General features: G+C 35.9%; 1 long non-coding RNA gene across 1 annotated transcript in view; it reads right to left on the reverse strand.

The window, feature by feature from the left end:
* Window positions 1-20,691, reverse strand: part of LOC136042240 (uncharacterized) — a 124,842-nt gene that overhangs the window by 80,322 nt on the left and 23,829 nt on the right. The window contains exons 2-3 of the long non-coding RNA XR_010621207.1: window positions 11,999-12,179; window positions 6,902-7,066 (exon numbers count right to left, since the gene is read on the reverse strand). This is a non-coding gene — a long non-coding RNA (uncharacterized LOC136042240). The remainder of the gene's footprint in view (window positions 1-6,901; window positions 7,067-11,998; window positions 12,180-20,691) is intronic.

Genomic DNA, 20,691 nt, shown 5'->3' on the forward strand with positions numbered 1-20,691 from the left:
TAATTAAAACGAGATTTGCATATTAATACATATTTTTGGCTAAATTGTTTTCTCATATTTTTGATCGTATGATTCTTAGAAAATAAGGAGCTGGGGAGTAGGCCTAGTTACCCTCCAATTTTTTGGTTACTTAAAAAGGCAATTAGAACTGTTAATTTTACAAAGGTTTTGTTAGTAAAAATATGCGTAACTTACGAATTAGCTTACGTAACGAACTTCTAAATTCGTATGTTTTTATTACTTATTTGAGGGGGTTCACCCCCTCGTCAATACCTCACTCTTTACACTAAAGCTAAAATAGTGTCCCAATTCCTTAAGAATGACCCCTAAATCACAAAGGCCGTTAATAAATAGTTGAAATTAATAAAATTACTTTAGTGTAAGTAGTGAAGTATTAGGAAGAGGTGAACCCCTTATATGCGTAATAATTTCTGTTCTTTTTAAGTTTTAATGCTGCTCCTTACTTTCAGTTGAAGAAACTTTTTCATATTTTTTTTTCATAGCTCTTAAAAAAAATACTAAGAAATCCTGCGCCCCTTTCATGGAAATTATCTTCACCCATGACAAATTCTTCCATGGAAAATTCCCTCTGCATAACCCCTTCCTCTCAACCCCTCCCCCAACCAAAAAAAATCCCCCTGAAAGTGTCTGTAAACTTCCCAATAACCATTTCTATGTGTAAACACCGATTAAAGTTTCTAACTTAAAGCACCTCCCACGGGGACCGGGGGGAGTAAGTCATTCCCTAAGACATAGTTGTTAGGTTTTTTTTACTATGCTGAATAAAATGGCTGTCTCAGAAGTTTGATGCGGTGACTTTGGGAACAGATGAGCGTGGGAGGGGGCCTAGGTGCCCTCCAATTTTTTTGGTCACCTAAAAAGCTAAAACTTTTAATTTTCGATAGAATGAGCCCTCTTGCGACATTTTCGGACCAATGGGTCGATACAATCACCCCTGGGACAAAAAAAAACAAAACAAAAAAAATAAATAAACACGCATCCGTGATCTGTCTTCTGGCAAAAAATACAAAATTTCACATTTTTGTAGACACGAACTTGAAACTTTTAAAGTAGGGTTCTTAGATACACTGATTCTGATGGTGTGATTTTCGTTATGATTCTATGACTTTTAGGAGGTGTTTCCCCCTATTTTCTAAAATAAGGTAAATCTTATCAGGCTCGTAACTTTTGATGTGTATGACTAAAATTAATGAAACTTATATATTTAAAATCAGCATTAAAATGTGATTCTTTTGATGTAAATATTGGTATCAAAATTCTATTTCTGAAGGTTTCGGTTATTATCGAGCCGGGTCGCTCCTTACTAACAGTTAGTTACCACGAATTGTTAGATATAGCAGCGTCCAGTTTTGTATGTAAATACACCAGTGTACAACTGTTTATTTCTATAGGTAAATGTACCAGTGTTTTTTTCTATAATAAAGATACCAATGTTTAGTTAGGTATGTAAATGTACTACTATTTATTTGTATAGGCAAATGTACCAGTGTTCTGCTCTATAAACAAATATACTAGTTTTCAGTTCTATATGTAAATGTATCAGTGTCTAGTTTTATGTAGAAATGTACAAGTGTTATGTTCTACATGTAAATGTACCAGTGTTCAGTCTATATAAAATTACCAGTACATTCGGTTCCATTCTATAAGTAAATGTACCAGTGTTCAGCTCTATATAAAAATACCAGTACATTCTGTTCCATTCTATAAATAAATATAACAGTGTTCAGTTCTATATTTGAATGTTCTAGTATGTTCTGCTCCGTTGCATTTGTAAGTGTACCTGTTTTAAGCTGTATATGCAAATGTGTACCCGTGTTCAATTGTATAGGTTAATGTACCAGTGTTTCATTCTTTATGAACCAAATACTAGCGTTTTGGCTCTATACATATATGTAACAGCACTCAGTTCCATATGTAAATGTACCAGGGTTTAGTTTTATGTGTCAATGAACTCGTTTTTAGTTCCTTCGAACTTGTTTTAGTATCTGTAAATTTATCCGATTTCAGTTTTGTATGTAATTAAATTAAAAAAAAAACAAGTTTTTTTTAACTGAAAATAAGGAGCAAAATTAAAACTTAAAACGAACAGAAATTACTTCATATATGAAATTGGCTGCTTCCTCACCAACGCCCCGCTCTTTACGCTAAAGTTTGACTCTTTCTCTCAACTCTTCTTTTTAAAACAGTAAAAACCTGTAATGCTGAATCTGATTCTATGTCTTTTAGGGGGTGTTTCCCCCTATTTTCTAAAATAACGCAAATTTTCTCAGGCTCGTAACTTTTGACGGTTAAGACTAAACTTGATGAAACTTATATATTTAAAACCAGCATTAAAATGCAATTCTTTTGATGTAGCTATTGGTATCAAAATTCCATTTTTAGAGTTTTGATTACTATTGAGCCGGGTCGCTCCTTGCTACAGTTCGTTACCACAAATTGTTTGATTGTACCATTGTTTAGTTCTATACGGAAATTTCGATCTAACATCGTTCTTTGGGGGTTAAAAGCATCTTTTATGGTTTGGGATGTGTTTGCTTCTTAATTGACAGTTTTTCGTAAAAGAAAATCGATTTTATTTTAAAAAAATGAGAAAATCGCGATATCAGCCACTTTTCTTGTTTTTCAAGCCAATTGATTAAAGAAAGGTTGTTCAATGTGTTTACATGCCAGTAAGAGGTTATCCCCTTTCTAGTACCTTATTAAAGCTATAAAACCCACCTGTTCCACCACACACTATGCACTTCCTACTTGCCACGTCTTTTCATACCACCAGTGGCACAATCTGCACCAAACTAAGTATAACTTCACCATACGGGTGTATCATACCTAATTTAAAAGATTGTCAAAGGTGGAAAACCCCTCAGGTGCCACACATAGTGACTGTACGTGATTGTTTAAAGAATCTCCTCTTTTATCTAACAACTTTCAAAGCAAATCTAGATTAACTAAAAACTTTTGTGTCTATGAAGGTGAAGTTATTGAGCCAGTATTTTAAGATCTCATTTACCCTAGGTCACTAATGAGATTGAACTGTCAGCCTAACCAGTTGAAAGTTTGTGCTTCTGAAATCTCAAACAGTACTGAATATTCTCCGAAGTTTCTTGAACTTGATATAAAACATGTAATTTCTAGTCTTTGCGGTCTCCCTGTCTTGAATTATAAATGGAACCTTTTTGTTGAAAACTCTTCCATGCACACAAGCCCAAATATGTTTGCTGGGGAACTCGAACATACGGCATGATTTTCGGGGGGAGTGTGCTTGTCAAGTTGATGGTAAACAATAGATGAGTTGATGTTTGCACAATAAGCTGTCATTTTTCAAGACTTATGTTGGGCAAGATGTGATAAATGTGATGAAAAACAAGCGAATTAAATGAGTAAATTAGATAATTATAGAAAAACAGCAATTATATTGTGACTTTCAGAGTTAGGCACTTTCCTTGACTGCATATTAACCTGTTCAGAGATTATTAAGGCTTTCGTTTCCTTACTTGAAGGCTAATACATTTTGCAGATATTTTAAAGCTCTAAGGGCAGAAAAAAGGAAAGCCTGATTGTTGAAGTGGGAATGTAGAAAGTTGATGTGGCAAGTAAGACAGAGCATGTGGGAAAGTGGGTATATTGAAGTGGAAACATGCGCAACTGCATTTACCTTTCGTCTAAAACGAAAATATATGGGACAAACCAGGTTCAAAAAGTATAGCTTTACTTCAAAATTGCAGAGAACATGAAAAAATGGTGATACAGCCCTGAATTTTTCCTAATGTGAAACAACTTTTTTTGATTGCTTGAAACAAATTTGATTTGTTTTTCATTTATTTTGGATCTGTTAATATGATTTGACTTAATTTGAAACAACTTATGACCTAATTTTCAAATTTTTAGAAAACCGGGATTTTCAGGTATGTATAGACCTAAGATGGGTCCAGAAGGGAACAAATGTTTATCTTTTGATGTCCATGGTTAAGGAAATATTGATCAAACTAAAATTTTTCAATAATTTTGATCTTAGCTATCTTCTAGTTCCTCTCTTTTAAAACATAACCTTTACATATACTGTCCTACCCCAAAATAGTTTCCGGGAAGGTGCACTAGATGATTGAATCGCAACATCATTGTATTTCAAAACCACTGTCGAAAAAAAAAACTGAAAAAAAATGCAAAAAAAATTCTTGATCTCTATATAAAAAAAAAATGTTCTGGATTCTTCAAAGAAATTTTGCATGCTAAGATCATGTACCAACAACTTTGATCAATATATTGGCTAGAATAAGCAATTAATATATTGGCTAGAATAAGCAATAATGCATTAAAATAAATATTATTATATAAAATTGGACGAAACATTTGTTGCTTCCTCGTTTTGCCTGTCTGCGGTAGCGATACTCTGCCTATCATGGACACCAACTGGGGAAAGCATGGACTTGAAGGGGGTAGGTTTACGATTCTTACCACAGATTTAAAATAGTATATTTCTGGATATTTTAATTTTATGAATCCGAAGAAAGGCTATCCAAACTAAAAAAAAATATATCTTTTTTGTGTCTTCATAAAAAAAAAACCTCAAAAACTCTCCTTAAATTTTTGTAAATTCATGCCACGGTATTCTATTTAGTTTTTAGCAGACAATTTTCAAATGCCCTTCTTGGATATCTTCCAAAAAGAGAATATTGGCGATAAGCATATCTTGAATTAGGTTTGACACCTGGAGGTATTATAACATGACTACTGAATTAAATTCCTGGATTTGAGTTCATGTAGGAAGGGGTTTACCTATGGAATATATTCTTCTGTACTGTGCCTGATGCCCTTCAAGAACAGCAGAGCTTAAGCTGCTCTAACACCATACCAAATGTTTTATCTTCTTCTATTTTCACAATTGACAAATGCACAAGGGTTTAAAGTTTTTAATGAACAATGTACCAGTCATATACAATTTAGGGGGCATAGCTAAGTATTTGTAAGCTCTCCCGTCCTTGATGAACATGGCTCAGTACAAAAATGAAATTTCCATAATATAGGTGAGGAGGATGATGAATATTTAACGTTCATCATGTTTGGAGCTGTGTATCAAATTACTTAGAAAATATTTATTGTTAGCGTGTTATTATTAGGAAAACGACTAGGAAATTTAGAAGTTTGACTGACTTAGCTTTATAAAAAGTGGGAAAATAGACTAAAAAGAAGAATGTACACGGGAGGGAAGCTTAATAATAAGTTTATCTTTGATATCTGGTTTGATATCTTAGAGCATCATAATAGGACTAGAACTAATATCCTTGATTTAATTCCATGGGTTAGGGAGTTTGCCAGTGTAATATCTTTTCCTGTACTCTACCTAACTGTCTTGTGTATTTAATAAAGAATACCTTTTGTGTATTTTTTTTTCTTCTTTTTTTCATCAGAGGTCAAAAGTTTTTAAAGACCCATTTTACCATTATAATTCCAATATATCATTCAAATGAAATTTGGGGGGTCAAACCATACATTCCAATTCTCTCCACTGTCCTTCCCTGCTGGATATGGTTCAATTTAAGGATGAAATTTCCATATTTTGTTACAGAAGGATGATTTAAAATGTGTTTTATTTTCTAAGTACAATAGGTGGCAAGTCCCCCTCCCAAGTACCCCCCCCCCATTTTGGCTAGATACAGTTCTTATAGAAGTTGTAAATTTCTGTTTACCCTCAATCATGAAGACACACATTTTTTCTATCTTATTTTATGAGCATAGCACCAAGACCTTTTCCCCACGTTGCTTTCTCACAGAATAAAAAAAATAAACTTTATATCGAAAGTAACAATAAAAACAATCTGAAGTTTGAAATGCCATCCCCATTTCCCAGTTCATTCCTAACACAATGAACTACAAAATAGACCCTCTATATACAAGTTGCTCTTCTGAGAGATATTTGGAGGAAAATTAGAAAATGGAATTCCATCAACAGTGAATAGTAAGGATAGGAGATACGGGTGAAGATAAAACCTAATTAAAGTAAAGGTCTATAAAGACTTAATTAGGAATCGAAAAATGCTCTTGCTTCCTACTAAAAGTTCATACAGTTTAGTAAAAAATAAAACAAATTATAGTAAATACTTCGACCCAATTCATTTGGCAATAAATTGCAGGAGAACGAATTTATTGGAAAAAGAAGAAAGTTTAAAACCGAATTTATAGGAGAAAGAAGAAGTCCAAAATTATTTTAAGCTTCAGACTGTTTTTGATGTTTGAGGATAGTTTTTATTGCTGTCTTTCAAGCAGTTTGCTTATTACATTATACTCCCCCGCCCCTTTTTTTCAAAATCGTCCGATCAAAACTATGAGAAAGTGATTTAGCAGTAATAGTCTTAATAGTATGGGAATTAGTAGCACCAGTTTTAGCCGTAGCCGTACTACTATGCTCATTGTGTCTTTTGGTTAGTGCAGCATTCCCCCTGCGTGTCCAGAAAGTTTCAACTTAATAACTTAAGCTGTTCCTTCTCATGCTCAAGTCGTTAATTGAACATCCCCCTCATCATGCCCTGAAGGCCCCATTTTCATACCCTAAGCCCCACCTGAGGTGCAACTTTTTGACAACCTGCATGCATATAGTGTGTTTTGATTTAGTAACACTCTAAGTAACATTCCCTGAAATTTTCACCCTTATAATCTCAGCTTTTGTTTTTACACCAAGGGTTAAAGATAGCCCCTTATGCAATAGCGAATCCTGCACGTAAATAATGGTCATATTGTATAAATTAAAGACCTTGCCCAAGGGCTGAGGGGGTTGACACCCTTAGACTTACTCATTTGGAACTTTCTACTATACTGAACAAATCGGCACTCTCACATTTTATATCTGTCTTCGGGTAATAAGTAGTTTGGGGGAAAGGCTGTTTACCTTCTAATTACTCTTGACTCTCAAAAATGCACCAGAACTTTCATCTTGCAATCGAATGATTCTCCCTCCAAACTTTGTGCGACAACTGCTTATCACCCTTTATCAAACAGCTCTTGGCAACGATCTGTAAGTCAGGATTGATGCACCTCAGTAGTAATTGAAGCTCTAAAAAACAGAGTCTTGATAATAATAGATGCATCAAAAGAATCAAATTTTGATGCTTATTGAAAATATGTAAAATTCGCCTATTGTACTCATCAAAAGTTACGAGCCTGAGAAAAATTGCCCAATATTTTAGAAACGAGAGAAGCACCCCAAAAAATGCAAGTGATCTTAAAAAAACAATCATACCATCAGATTCAGCACACTAGACAACTCGACTGTTGAGGTTTCAAGCTCCTACATACAAAAATGTGGAATTTTTCATTTTTAGCTAAATGAATGATCACGGATGCGTTTTTATTTGTTTGTTTTTCATTTTTTTCAGTTTTTAGCACGGCTGATTTTATCAAACCAGTTATCGTAGAAGATCGGGAGAGGGCTCATTTGATCTGAAATCAAAAGTTCTAGTGCACTTTTTAAGTGACCAAAAATATTGAAGGGCACCTGGCCTCCCTCCCACGTTTATTTTTCCCCAAACTCACCCGATCAAGATTTTGAGATAGCATTTTTTTTTCAGTATTGTCGAAAAATCTACTAACTATGTCTTTGCGGATGGCTTAACCTCCCACAGTCCCCAGCGGTAGGATTGCAAGTTATGAAATTTGCCAGTTGTTTACATATAGTATTCGGTGTTGGAAAGTATACAGACATTTTCAGGGTCGGTTTTTTAATGAAGGGGGTTGTTACGTGGGAGGATCTTTCCATGGACATATTTTATGTTTTATATTTTATATTTTATTTCATGGGCGAAAGAAATTTTCCATGAAAGGAGAGCCAGATTTCCAGCATTATCTGAAAAGCAATCAGAAACAAAAAAAACAAAAAAAAAACAAGATTTCTCAATTGAAAGTAAGGAGCTACATTAAAACTTAAAACAAACAGAAATTACTACGTATCCTAGGGAGGTCGCCCCCTCGTCAACACTTACACATTACGCTAAAGTTGTTTTTAGTAGTATTAAAAGAGCTTTTTGTTTTAATTAAATAGCATTCGAGATTCAGGAGTCATTATTAAAGAACTGGAACAAAATTCGAACTTTAGCGCAAATAGCAAGGTACTGAGGAGGGGCGATGTCCCTCATATATGTAATAATTTCTGTTCGTTTTAAGTGTTAATAATGCTCCTTACTTTCAGTTGAAAAAGCTTGTTTTCTTCAGTTAAGATCATTATGAATCAAGATTTTGGCTTTTTGTCTAGGCTTTGGACTAAATTATACGTTAAAGTCTAAGACAGATTGGCAGAGGGAATATTATTTAAACAATAGAATTAAACTCGGATCAATATTTACCCTGCTATAGGGCTGAAGCAATTCAGCCCTAATTCGGAGAAATTAGAAAAAATGAGGTGTTTTTAACTAACGAACTGGTGATCAGATCTTAATAAAATTTGATCTTTGGAAGGATATCGTGTCCCAGAGCTCTTATTTTAAATCCCGACTGGATCCGGTGACATTGGGGGGAAATAGAGTGGGAAACCTTAAATCTTGGAAAACGCTTCGAGTGGAGGGATCGGAATGAATCTTGGTGGGAAAAATAAGCGCAAGTCCTGGATACTCGATTGACATAATCGGAACGGATCCGCCCTCTTTGGGGGAATTGGAGGGAGGGTTGATTCTGACAAAATGAAGTATTTTTAAGTTACGAAGGAGCGTTAGGATCTTAATGAAATTTCATATTTAGAAGGAACTCGTAACTCAGATTTCTTATTTTAAATCCCGACCGGATCCAGTGTTGCTGGAGGGACTTTGGGGGGGGGGTTCGGAAATCTTAGAAATGGCTTAGAGTGGAGAGTTTAGGATGAAACCTGGTGGGAAGAATAAGCACAAGTCTGAGATACGTGACTGACATAACTGGACCGAATCCACTCTCTTTGGGGGAGTCAGGGTGGGGGAGTAATTCGGAACAATTAGAAAAATGAGGTATTTGTAACTTACGAACGGGTGATTGGATCTTAATGAAATTTGATATTTAGAAGGACCTTTTGTTTCAGAGCTCTTATTTTAAATCCCGACCAGATCTGGTGACATTGGGGGGGGAGTTGGAGGGGGAAGTCGGAAATCTTGGAAAACACTTAGAGTGGAGAGATCGGGATGAAACTTAGTGGGTAGGATAAGCAAATGTGTTAGATACGTGATTGACGTAACTGGACTGGATCCACTCTCTTTTGGGGTGTTAGGGGGTTTGGCTCAGTGCTGTGAAGAGTTTGGTGCTTCTGGGCGTGCTAGGATGATGGAAATTGGTAGGCATGTCAGGGAGCTGCACAAATTGACTTGATAAAGTCGTTTTACCCGATTAGACCATCTGGGGTGACTGAAGGGAGAGGAAAAATTAGAAAAAAGAGATATTTTTAACTTACGAGTGGGTGATCGGATCTTAATGAATTTTGATATTTAGAAGTAACTCGTGACTCAGAGCTCTTATTTTAAATCCTGACCGGCAATAAGCCTCTGGTTTTCCTTTTGAATCAATCTATTGATTCTTAGAATTTTGCTAGAGCTCATGCCACATGAGCTCTTGGCTCTTCCGACCTCGTCACAAGTGTCATATGAGCTCTTAGCTTTTGTTTTATTTTTTTATTTCTTAATAGTCCCAGAAATTTTCAACTTTTTATGTTTCTAACGGTCCAAAGGAATTTAACAGCCTTTCCTTGTAAGTTGCAACTTAATACCCGAAGTGGTTTTTTGGACACTGAATAAAAACCATGATGACAAGGTGGATACCCATAAATTGTTTTTTGTTTTTGTTCAGCATCCTCATCAAAATATCCCGCTAATTTCAAGTAAATATCCTTACTGTCCCATAGATGTCACGACCGTCTCAACATTCCCTAGAAGCTTCAACAATCAAACCTAATCCTTTCTTTAAATATTATAGACATACCATTCAGTGGTAGAGTTTTATTTTCTTGTTTTTTTATTCATCATAAGATTGATCCAATTCCGCCATTTGGCTCTGGCTCGATGGTTCTGGCTCAAGGACTAGTTGAGAATGATCTTTTTTGGCTCTGGATAATAATCATTTGTAGTTTTAAAAAACGTAATTTCATATTCATTTATGCATCTGGAGGTCCATAATTTCTGTAAAAACTGTTCACGTTAGTCCCTTGGCACGGTTTATATTAAGACTTTTTGTAAACTAAAATGTTAATCCCAAGCTACTTAAAATAGACAAATTGGGAAAACGCTGGTCATCAGATACAGGGGGGTTGGATTAATAGGGATTATTAATAGAGAGGAATAGTAACTTCGATTTCCATCATGAAATATTGCGTGTTTCCACTTTTCCAACCACTATTTCCGTAAACCATTTCCATTCTCCTGGTCAAACACGCTGCCAAGAACATTATATGAGATAAAAGTAATTACTGAGATTAACTTTACTGGCCGACATTGTTTCCCTCTTTCTGTCACAAGCATTACCCCCTCATCCTCTATTGTTTGAAGACACACGTTTCATTGAACTATTTCTATTCAAAGGTTCTTTGGATTATACAACTCTGTATCCGTTAGATTTTTCACTGTGTACCATTGACAAAAGATTGGTCACTTCCGAGATTTTCCCCAGTGGCCATATTAGAAATATCAACTGCTTATTTCCTGGGAATAAAGACTAGGGCTTAAATTGAGACAATTCTTAAGTTTCTTTTAGTGGTTCCCAAGATTCAAATTGTTCCTATGGATTGAAATTCTTCGGGACTTTTAATCTTTTATACGGTCAAAGAGCTCTTCAATGGGACTCTCTGATACTAAAATACATTGCATGCATAGGCTTCAATACATTGAAACATTGTATAGAAACAGCAAAAGAGAAATATTACCCTTTAAAGCCAATGAAAACAAATTTCATGGTAGATCTGCCTCCCCCCTCCCCACCCCCAGACACTTTCTGGCAGTATTCATTATGCACCGTCTTCTCTTTTAATCTCTCTGCCAGCAGATCTGTGAATCTAACATTCAATATTACTTTGACAAAGATTGTCGCAATAGAGGGCGCAATATTACCACCCCCTCCTTCCGACTACCAATAATAAAGGTGTAGGCCAGATGCCATCCCAAAAATCATGATGGATTTGATATCAATTTCTACCTCCCCCTCCTCTCCCCCTAGAACTCATTACATATTTCTCTAAAGGCCCAATGAGAGGAAGCACATTTTGGCATTAAAATACACTCTTTAAGGAATCTGTCCCACTTCCTACAAAACCATCTGATACCCATCGTTCATAATAGCTAATGTGGACTTGAATATCACTGCATATAGGTTTATGAAAGTATGAAGTAAATTAGTGTCACTAAATAAAGATTTAAAATAAATACCAGAAATACTTAGTCTAAATAAAGGGAGATAAGTGATTAATTCTAACCCCTTCCCCTCTTCCCAATACCCCTTCCTAGGAACACGTATTTTTATTCCATGCAATTTTCCAGAGCACTTTTTGCAGGGAATTTTTTTTTAAGGGAACAATATTCGGCAAGGGAGAATTTCCAGGAGGGGATATTTTCTTCTAAAGAGCCGAAGATCATTTGCGCTATATTTAAAAGAATTCAATTTTGATCTATATTTTTATATCTCATAAAAAAGATAAATAAGGGAGATCCCAGTTTAAGTACAGAAAGTTTTCCAAAAAGCTTAGTATATATATATATATATATATATATATATATATATATATATATATATATATATATATATATATATATATATATATCATAATTTATCATATATCATGATTTTTTGTCGATAAAACTTGGTCCTTCATTGGGAAAAATCGTAGTTCGTTGAGCAAAATGATACAAAGCGCAACTTTCCTGTGGAAATTTTTGGTAATTAAAAAGAAATTCTAATTTCAACCGGGCCACCACCCGATATTCATGTCCACCAGGTCGATAGGTGGTCTGAAAAGTGCCTGACCTAGTATAGATACAAGAATGTTTACCTTAAAATTTATTTTTAAATTCCATATAGTCTCCTTGTGACTTTATACAATTCTCCCAGCGATGCTTCCATCTTTTTAATCCGTCAAAATGGTACTTGGCGTTTTTCTCTGCTACATAATCCAACAGTTCGAGGTAACGAACTGTAGTAAGGAGCGACCCAGCTCAATAGTAACCAAAACTCTAAAAATGGAATTTTGATACCAATAGCTACATAAAAAAAATCGCATTTTAATGCTGATTTCAAATATGACCTATCAAAAGATACTAGCCTGAGAAAATCTGCCTCATTTTAGAAAATAGGGGAACACACCCCCTAAAATTCATACAATCTTAACGAAAATTAAACCATCAGATTCAGCGTATCAGAGAACCCTATTGTAGAAGCTTCAAGCTCCTATCTACAAAAATGTGGAATTTCGTATTTTTTGCCAGAAGACAAATCACGGATGCGTGTTTATTTGTTTTAATGTTTTTTTTTTTTTTCCCAGGGGTGATCGTATCGACCCAGTCGTCCTAGAATGTCACGGAAGGGCTCATTCTAACGGAAATTAAAAGTTCTAGTGTCCTTCTTAAGTGACCAAAAAATTGCAGGGCACCTAGGCCCCCTCCCACGCTCATTTTTTCCGAAAAGTCACCGGATCAAAATTCTCAGATTGCCATTTTATTCACCATAGTCAAATAACCCAGTAACAATGTCTTTGGGAACGACTTACTACCCCGCAGTCTCCCTGGGAGGGGTTGCAAGTTACAAACTTTGACCTGTGTTTACATATAGTAATGGTTACTGGGAAGTGTACGGACGTTTTCAGGGGGATTCTTTTTGGTTTGGGAGGGAGAGTGGAGGTGGGGGGGAGGTTAAGCGGGAGGATCTTTCCATGGAAAAACTTCTCATTGGGGAAGAGACTTTCAATGAAGGGGGCGCAAGATTTTTTTGCATTATTTAAAAATACAAGGAAAAAATAAATATGAGAAGTTTTTTCTACTGAAAGTGAGGAGCAGCATTAAAACTTAAAACGAGGAGAAATTATTGCGCATATGAGGGGTTTACCTCCTCGTAATACCTCGCTCTTCACGCGAAAGTATTTTTAGTAATTTCAACTATTTATTCTACGGCCTTTGTGATTCAAGGGTCATTCTTAAGGAATTGGGACAGAATTTAAGCTTTAGTGTAAAGAGCGAGGTATCGGCGAGGGGTGAACTCCCTCATATACCCAACAAAAATATACGAATATAGAAGTTCGTTACGTAAGTTAATTCGTAAATTACGTATATTTTTTACTAATGAAAATGTTACCTTGTTACCCCGTAAAACAATTAAAAGTTCTAGTTGCCTTTTTAAGTAATCAAAAATTTAGAGGGCAGCTAGGCTTCCTCTCTCTCTCCTTTTTTCTCAAAATCTTCCGATTAAAACTATGAGTAAGCCATTTAGCCAAAAAGAAAATTAATATGCAAATTTCGTTTTGATTATTTGTGTGCGGAGAGCCAAGATCAAAACATGCATGAATTAAAAAACGTCCAGAAATCAAATAAAAAAAACAATTTTTTTTAAATGAAAGTAAGGAGCGACATTAAAACTTAAAACGAACAGAAATTACTCCGTATATGAAAGGGGCTTTTCTTTCCTCAACTTTGAAAAGGGGCTTTTCAAAAGCTCTTTACGCTAGAGTTTTTTCCTTTTTTAAAAAGTAGAGCTAAGAGAAAGAGTCAAACTTTAGCGTACAGAGGGAGACGTTGAGGAAGAAAAGCCCCTTTCATATACGGAGTAATTTCTGTTCGTTTTAAGTTTTAAATTCGCTCCTTACTTTCATTTAAAAAAAATTGTTTTTTTTTTGTTTAATTGTTCACGAAGGTGATTATCTCCTCGTTTAGCAAAAATCTTTAGCCTCTGAGTGCATTTTTATGGCACTTGGTATTAACCAAGTAACATAGCAATCGGAAAATCTGTCGGTCTGTCGGTCCCGGTTTCGCTACTTTAGGCACTTCCAGGTAAGCTAGGACGATGCAATTTGACAGGCGTATCAGGGACCGGACCAGATTAAATCAGAAATAGTCGTTTTCCCAATTCGACCATCTGAGAGAAGAGTGGGGGGCCTGTTAATTCGGAAAAAAATAGAAAAATTGAAGTATTTTTAACTTACGAACGGTTGATCAGATCTCAATGAAAATTTGATGTTTGGAAGGATATCGTGTCTCAGAGCTGTTATTTTAAATCCCAACCAGACCTGGTGACATTGGGAGGCGGGAGTTGGGAGGGGGAACCTGAAATCTTGGAAAACACTTAGAGCGGAGGGATCGGGATGAAACTTGGTGGGAAAAATAAGCACAAGTCCTAGATACATCTTTGACATAACCGGAACGGATCCGCTCTCTTTGGGGTAGCTGGGGGGGTCTAATTCTGAAAAATAAGAAAAAATGAGGTATTTTTAACTTACGAACCAATTCCACAACGATTCTCAACCAACTACACAATTAAATAAACAAAAATACTCACTCTTATCATATCTTTTTCAAGAAAAGAAGAAAAAATGTAACTGAATAAAATTCCCCCTTAATTCAAATTTAATAAAAAAAATTAACGTATTTCCTCATTTAAAAATACTTTTTTTAAACAAACTAGTATGTTCAGCCTATTCACACAGTGCCTTTTTAATCACCTTATTAACGAACCAAAAGAGGACTAACTTAAAGGAAGAGATGGATACAATATTATTTCTTCTGATGTTATTTATAATATTCAAGTGGCTGGGGTTGTTGTTTCATTGCGGTCAAACCTTGGATTCAGGTAAAATCATGTCTTTAGTGTCAAATCTATTGTGTTCGCGCCTCCACGCTGTGCTTTCGATTCTTGTTATCTCCCTATTTACTATCAAAAGCTTTAGACATCTAGTAGTAATCTGAGACAAGCTTTTGTTATAAGCTTTTGATAGTATCAGTATTGTCCTGCATTTGGGTCTTTTCAGCTATCTGTCTAAATGAAATCATTTACTCTGCTCCGCCCTTCTCAAGAGATCGTTTCAGTTCAATGAGCAGATTTACGCGGCTTTTGGACAGTTTGCGCGCTTTCTAAATTAGGTGACTGATTTTTCTGTAAAAAGTCCCTTTGAGCCATATGTCAGTAATATGAGATATTTCACGATTGACTGAATTCTGGGCTGATCGAGTTAAGAATTGAAATAATCATGTCATATTTCTTCGTCCCCTCGGTTAAGCCTTTTTAGGCATAGATTGTCATCCTTTTATGGAATTTGAAAAGATTTATCGAATATTGTTTTGTTATGGAACAGGTTAAATAAGGCAGGTCTTATTGCTCGAATAAAATTTGAATATAGGGAAGACACTTCACAGAGGTTTAGGGGGCTGAAGCTGTATGCTATAGCTTGAATTTTCTAATTTTGCACTCCCAAGCATCATTATTGCAGTAATAGCTTCAGCAAATTATAATAACCGAAAGTTTAAAAACAATTCTTGAAAAGAAATTTTTTAATGAGGAAGGTTTTTTGCTAAAAATTGATTCTAAGAAAATAACTATTATCAAAGTCGTATCTACCATTTTAATTTAGGGAAAGGGGTTAAAAGCTTTAAAAACAGATAAAAAGTTGTTTTATGCATTTTTTTATACTTTTTTTGGAGTCAGACGAAAATTTTGGGGATGGAGGCTCAAAACCCCTAACCAACCCCCTCCCTGCATGCGGCCTTGAATGTTATATTTGTTATTTTAAATATAGAGGTTACTTAGAAAAAGCAAACTTCTGAGAACTTTCAAAAAGAGCTATAAACCATTTTGAAAAAGAAGCAAAATAAGTGTTTGCGAGGGGTTACAATGATGTATCTCTTTTTTTTTCAATTGCCCACGGGAGTTAAATTTTGGGGAATTTATTTCTGGGAGGGGTCAAACTCCTGGAAAAGGCAAAAAATCTTAAACACCCTGTGAAAACTACAAGGAATTATGAAAGACAGCTGTAATTTTATACTTTTTGCAGGATTCTGATAAGAATACCTTAAGAAAGTGTTGTACCTAGTCTTAAACAGCGCAAAAGGGCTGCCTAATAAAAAACGAAATGTGCTCTATCTATTTTTTTCTCACCAAGTCACATGACATAGAGTGAATTGTCGTGAAAGCCCAAAAGGAAAGGAAGGCAATCCAAACCTTTTTCTGCTGACCTCTCCTCAAAGTTCTTCTATCAAAATTTTTAGATAGCCCCTTTATTCAGTATAGCTTACAGATCCAACATTTATGCCTCTGGCGATGAAATGACAGCACAATCCTAGGGGCTAAGGCTCATTAGGGGGTTTACTAAAAATAGGGGTCCAATAAGTTATGTGATTCACTTATTGCTTATACACAGGATTTATAATCGGGAAAAAAGGGGCGTGTTAGGCCCTGTGTCTCCAAAAAGAATAAGGGTATTAAGAAGAAGTTACCAGGAAATGCTCAATGCTGAATGTAGAATAAAAAAAAACTAAGTGCATATAGTCTATCAAAGGGAGGTATTGGAAATATTTCAAAAACGGCTAAAGGGTTTAAGTAAGAACCTATAGAACATATTGAGGGGAATTTTGAATTTACCAAAAGGCATAACTACTGCTACAACTACTACTAATATGCTACTACTACTACTGCTACGACTATTACTTCTACTGCTGCTACTACTACTGCTGCTACTATTACTACGTCTGCTATTAATACTACTACTACTACTGCTGCCACTCTTATTATTTCTACTAATGCTACCAGTCGCTGAGTGGGGTTGTCCCCCCCCCAAAAAAATGGAAGAAACTATAATTTATTAAGCAGCTTTAAAACTGCTGTTCGTTTTAAGTGTCAAATTTGCTCTTTACTTTGAGCAGATGATATTTTCTAATTAGTCCATACTCATTAGGGGTCCATTACATTTCAAATAGGACTGCACACTTCAAATACATTTCAAATATCTGCAAATAGAATAGAGATATAATCATTGAAGAATAAGAAGGTAGATAGTTTGTCGGTTGATGTCGGTTGATATAGATGTCGGTTGTAGTTTGGTTAGGGAATTTAGCAGGGGGGGGGGGATCCGCTGCATGATCCAGGAATCATTTTATTGTTTAATTTTTATTTCCAGTATTTAATTGAAACTCTGATTCTCTTATTTGTCACTGAAATGCATAATAAGTGCTGATAACGTCCTATTCCTTATGTTTGGATTCACATACCAACTCATAGATGTAAACACGCCTCTATGAATAGTCAAATAAAAAAAGCAAGATTTTTCAACTGAAAGTAAGAAGCAACATTAAAACTTATAAAGAACAGAAATTGTTACGAATAGGAGGGGGTTCGCCCCCCCCCATGAATACCTCGCCCTTTACGCTAAAGTTCAAATTTTGTTCCAATTCTTTAAGAATAACCCCTGAATCACAAAGGCCAGTTTTATAGAAGAAATTTTAGTGTAGAGAGCGAGGTATTGAGGGGGGGGGGATGAACCTCCTCATATTAGCAATAATTTCTGTTTGTTTTAAGTTTTAATGTTGCTCCTTACTTTCAGTTGAAAAAATTTGTTTTTTTTTATTTAATTTCCGATCGTTTTTTGAATAATGCTGGGAAATCTGGTGCCCCCTTCATGGAAAATTCTCTGCCCCATGAAAAATTTCTCCATGGGAAGATTCTCCCGCTTAACGCTCTCTACCCTTCACCAGAAAAAAATCCCCCTGAAAACGTCTATATACTTCCCATAACCAATGCTATATATAAACAATGGGCAAACTTCATAACTTACAGCCCTTCTTTCGGGGACTGTGGAACATTAAGTCGTACTCAAAGACATAGTTATTAGATTTTTCAACTAAACTGAACAAAATAGTCATCTCAAAATTTTGATCCGGTGACTTTGAGAAAAAACGAGCCTTGGAGGGGGTCTAGTTGCTACCCAATTCTTTTGATCACTGAAAAGGGGCACTAGAACTTTTAATTTCCGTTCAGTTGAACCTTGACACAACATTTTAGGACCACTAGGTCGACAAAATCACACCTGGAAAAAAACGGCAAAAAACAAATAAACACGCATCCGAGATCTTTCTTCTGGAAAAAAAAAGCAACAAAATTCCACATTTTTGCACACAAGAGCTTGAAACCTCTAAAGTAGGGTTCTCTGATACGCTGAATCTGATGGTGTTATTTATCAAGGCTATTTATCAAGGTACTACTACTACTACTACTACTACTATTGCTGCTGCTACTACTACTGCTACTAGTAGTAGTAGTAGTAGCAGCAGTAAAATTAGTAGTAGCAGTATAGTGGCAGCCGTAACAATTTATTATCAAATTTCAGAGGCAAAATCAATCACCAGCACAACAAAAGTGGGGCTTGCGAGGGTTTGCTACTAATAAAAAGAATAATAAGAGAAAAAAGAAAAAAGCTACAACAAATATATGCTGCAAGAAGTTAAACAATGAAACCGTGTACCGCAAAAAATACATATATAAATATTTCAGAAACAATAAAGCCACATAAGATCATGTTCCCGAAGCAAATACATATATAAATTAACAGTGATTTTTAATTCCATCAATCTAAAACTGTTTCAAAGGTATGCTTACTAAGCAACCCCACACGTAACTCAGATTTGAATTGACTAATGGGTACTTCCTAGGTACTTGGGGAAAGCTCATTTCAAAGCTTAGCCCCAATATATAGAATGAAAAAGAAGTCCTGCTTAAAACTAGGTGATGAGCCTCAGTTTCCCTTCTTGTCCGAGCTCTGTGACTATGAACATTCAACCTCTCACAAAATATTCCTGTAAAGTAGTCTAGAATGCACCAATTAAAATACATATGCATAAAAAGCAGTGTATAAAAATCACACATTCCAACTGCAGGTACTATATTAATTATACTATACCCTAATCTGACCAAATACTAGTTCCTTATTCTACAAAATGATCAAATGGCTTTATTTTGCAGTACACGCATTGGGTGAAGCATACTGCTACTGCTACTACTTCTACTACAGCTGGTACCCCTTCTGGCACTATTCCTGTCACTATTGAAGTTAAAATTATAAGGGAACAACTTTAAGGGAATGTTGAAAGGGATTTTGAACTGAATCCAACCAATCTATGTTCATGCAGGATGTCCAAATGGCTTATCTACTACCCCTGCTGCTGCTATTTTCACTACTAAAACTGCTAAAATTCTTGTGACTGCGAGCACAACTATTTGCGACTGCAGCTACTTTTGACTGTGACTGCGAATAACCGTCATTGTTTTCGATTGGGAAAATGTGCAAGTGTCACGACTGCGACTGGGACTACTTTTTACAACTTACCACTGTAACAAGTGCCAACTATGAATACTTACAACTGCGATTGCTTGCGACCGAAACTGCATGTACTAGTGACTCTGACTACTTGTGATTGCGAATCCTTATGATTGCAACTACTTGCAACTGCAAGTGCTTGTGCCTAATAACTATTACTATCAACTCATCGCGGTACCAAGCCACCCAAGGCCAACACAGGCACGCATGTCCCTCCTTCATTGCAGTATATTCAAAGTCTCCCTCTTTACACCCTTCTGGGAAGTTCTTAATTCCCTTAAATCTTTCTTTATGAAATTATCCCACCCCAACCATGGACGATTAGCTTTCCGTTTAGCCCTAAACGATTGGCCGAGAAGGACAATCTTAGGCAATCTGTAATCCTTCATCTGCAGAGTGTGCCCTAGCCATCCAAACCTTTCTCTCATTATAGCTCTTGAAAGCGACATTGAACTACACTTTCTTACAGCCTACTGTTTGCAATACGGTTAGTGACCCGGGAACCCAGAACAGTCCGTAGGCAATTTCTCTGGAAAACATCTAGCACACCTTCAAAAACATGTAGCAAATCTTCATTCGCTTTTCGGAGTCCCCATGCTTCAGAGCCATACTTGATCACTGTGATCACTGTAGCTTGCAATATTCTAATCTTGGTTTGCGGACTTATGTTCAAATTCTTCCTCACTTTTTTTTAACTGTGAAAAAACACCCTGAGCCTTGGCTATTCTACTTTTAACGTCTTCACTGCTCTCAATATTTTTACTAATAATACTACCAAGGTGAGTGAAGCAGTCCGCCTGATCGATCTTTTCGTTACCCAGCGTCACCTTTTCATCTTCACTTATTCCTAGCCTTAGCAGCTTAGTCTTCTTAACATTAATTTTCAAACCTATTCTAGCACTCTGAACTCGCAAAACATCTAAAAGTTCATTCATTTTGCTTTCTTTTCTATCTAGCCATTCTTTTTACAAGAACATCGCTGCGTCCAACACTAGCTCTTACAATTAGAATGAAATACTGAGAGAACGGAACGCGGTGTCGGTGATCTGTCTGAATACACCGGTCGTATTTCTCCTAGACGCACAATCCAGCCAAAATCCAAAGAAAACAGCCGACATTCAATATTCTTCCATTGTACTCAGAAGTATGCTCGAAGCCAATGATACTTACAAACATTGCTTGTTGGTGGGAGCGTTTTTGCCTATAAATACTTCCCAGAACTTCCAACTTTTTAAAGGATTTCCTGTAGGGGACCTGGTCAAGACTTATTTCATTTGCTGCAGCCCTAAACAAGATAAGCATGACGTTCTCTCTGGTTTTGCTAATGTCGTCCTTTGTAGAAGCTGAATCTAGGAATAGTCCGGCGTTATACTGGAGATTTTTCTTCTTTTTTGCGT

The sequence above is a fragment of the Artemia franciscana genome, unplaced genomic scaffold (assembly GCF_032884065.1).
Source record: "Artemia franciscana unplaced genomic scaffold, ASM3288406v1 PGA_scaffold_89, whole genome shotgun sequence".
NCBI classification, from domain to species: Eukaryota; Metazoa; Arthropoda; class Branchiopoda; order Anostraca; family Artemiidae; genus Artemia; species Artemia franciscana.